This window comes from Mauremys mutica, unplaced genomic scaffold (genome assembly GCF_020497125.1).
Source record: "Mauremys mutica isolate MM-2020 ecotype Southern unplaced genomic scaffold, ASM2049712v1 Super-Scaffold_100089, whole genome shotgun sequence".
Classification (NCBI taxonomy): Eukaryota; Metazoa; Chordata; order Testudines; family Geoemydidae; genus Mauremys; species Mauremys mutica.
In genome coordinates, this window is record NW_025423261.1 from 452,114 (window position 1) to 454,629 (window position 2,516).

Genomic DNA, 2,516 nt, shown 5'->3' on the forward strand with positions numbered 1-2,516 from the left:
GCGGGAGAGACTGCGGGAACTATGGGATAGCTATGGCATAGCTACCCACAGTGCAACACTCTGGAAATTGACGCTAGCCTCGGTACATGGATGCACACCGCCGAATTAATGTGTTTAGTGTGGCCGCGTGCACTCGACTTTATACAATCTGTTTCCAAAAAACAGTTTCTGTAAAATCGGAATAATCCCGTAGTGTGGACATACCCTGTGATTAACAACTTTGGTGGCTAATTGAAAGGCTGATGGTTCAAACCCAGGTGAAGATGGAGGTGGGTTTTTTTAGTGCTGAGAATCCAGTACATTTTAACAGGCAGAAAAGCGCCTCAATGCTGGTCTAGCCTCATTGGGCAAGCATAAGGCACACTTTTTCCAGATGTATTGGTGATATAGTGGTGCGCTTAGCTGCCTTTCAAGCAGTTATTCGGGGTTCAATTCCCACCCTGTGATGTGATGTTCTTTCCCCTGGGAATTGGTTTAATTTCAGTCACACTCTAACAATGGAACAACAGAATCCATGTGCTGCGGGTCACTCAACACACAATGAAAGAAGAAAGGGGTGGGACTATACAATGAGCAGTGGGAGTTATCCTGGCATTATGTTTGGTTTACTTTAAAAAAAAATTCCTTTACTTCCCTCTCCCTTTTAGACTCAGAGCCTTTAAGGTCACAAGGGACCAGTGTGATCATCTAGTCCGACCTGCTGCACCTTGCAGGCCAAAAGACCCCACCCACCCACTTCTGTAATAGACCCGGGAGGGGAGGCAGCTCTGTGCACTGCCCCTACCCCAGGCAGCACATGGAGGCCCTCTGCTCCCCTCCCCCAATGGGTGTGCAGAGATGTGCCAGCAGCACTAAGGTGGCTCCCTCCCACTCTGCCTCCGTCCCTCCGTGCCGCTCCCAGAAGTGGTTGGCACGTCCCAGCATCCCCTGGGGTGGGGGGAGTGTCTCCATTCACTGCCCCTGCCCCGAGTACCAACTCCACAATGCCCATTGGCCAAGTCACGCAGAAGATCCAGCCACCATAGGCCAACATCCAAGGGCAGAGGAAGCCAAGCCACAAGGCTTCAAAAAGTGACTGGCCAAGATCCTCTAGCTTTCCCCTGCTGATGCCAAGGCTTTTTCTTAAGCTCATTTCACCACCCTCTGTCATGCAGGGGTTGGGGTTATCACAGGTGTTACCCAAAATTGGGCCAGCTAGTAAGAGTAGGGAGGACTAATGACCCACCAGAGTTTGGCAGAAAGCAGCACGTTTGTTATAATGACAGCTAAGCTCAAAAGAAGAAGCGGGGGGGGGGGTGTCACACTCACATACTCATGCTCCCAGGACAGGCACGGCACTGGAGATGTCAGGATTCTGCAAGGTAAGTGTCCCACAGGGCACCTATGGATGGTGTGATGAAGGTAAGTCTTCATGAGGCACAATGAAATACAACGCAGAGAACCACTGGCCTGGCGGTCCTGGCGAAGGGCATTCACTGGAGGTACAAGCTTGTGAGTGCTCTCCTGAGCACAGGGCCCCTTCCCCTTTTAAGGGCCTGCACCTCATGGCCTGCGACTAGAGATGACTTGGCTGCATCTGGTGGGTCACACTCCACCTTGGGCAGTGTCCATGCTCTGGGTGATCGCTGCCTAATTAGCGTCCCAGACACCTTGTCTACCTGGGAGCTCTTCTGCTCTTCAACCAGAACATTCATCCCACGAGCATTCCAGGAGGGAGCGGGAGGGGAAAAGCCACTTCACAGGCATTCAGAGAGGGAGAGGAGACAAAAGTGGGAGCAGGGGAAGTATAACAGACCTTCTGAGCATAGAAATCACTGCTGCTCCTACAACAGTAGGAGCTGGGAAAATTAAGCCCACATGTTTCTGCCTGGTTTTGAACCAGGGACTTTTTGCATGTTAGGCAAACGTGATAACCACTACACTACAGAAACTCTGCCCCATGGCACTCCTCCTCCCTTCATAAGACCATAAGAATGGCCATATTGGGTCAGACCAAAGGTCCATCCAACCTCACATCCTATCTGCTAACAGTGACCAATGCCAGGTGCCCCAGAGGGACTGAACCTAACAGTAATGAGCAAGTGATCTCTCTCCTGCCATCCATTTCCACCCTCTAACAAACAGAGGCTAGGGACACCATTCCTTACCCATCCTGGCTAATAGCCATTCATGGACTTAACCTCCATTCATTTATCTGCAAAAAGAAAGAGGAGTACTTGTGGCACCTTAGGCCTGGTCTACACTGGCGGGAGGGGGTCGAACTAAGGTATGCAAGTTCAGCTACACAAATAGCTTAGTTCGAACTACTCACCCGTCCAGACGCCGCCATTCGCGGTGGTGGAGTTCCGGAGTCGACGGGAGCGCGTTCGGAGTTCGATATATCGCGTCTCGTCTAGATGCGATATATCGAACTCTGAGAAGTCGAACGCTACCCGCCTACCCGGGCGGGTAGTGTAAACGTAGCCTTAGAGACTAACAAATTTATTTGAGCATAAGCTTTTGTGGTCTAAAACCCA

The 2,516-nt window shown here is 51.1% G+C and overlaps 1 non-coding gene across 1 annotated transcript; it reads right to left on the bottom strand.

Annotated features, from left to right (window-relative positions):
* Positions 1-1,858: 1,858 nt before the first annotated feature.
* On the bottom strand, positions 1,859-1,931 carry TRNAV-AAC. Its single transcript has one exon. It is a non-coding gene; the product is annotated as a tRNA-Val (tRNA).
* Positions 1,932-2,516: the final 585 nt, after the last annotated feature.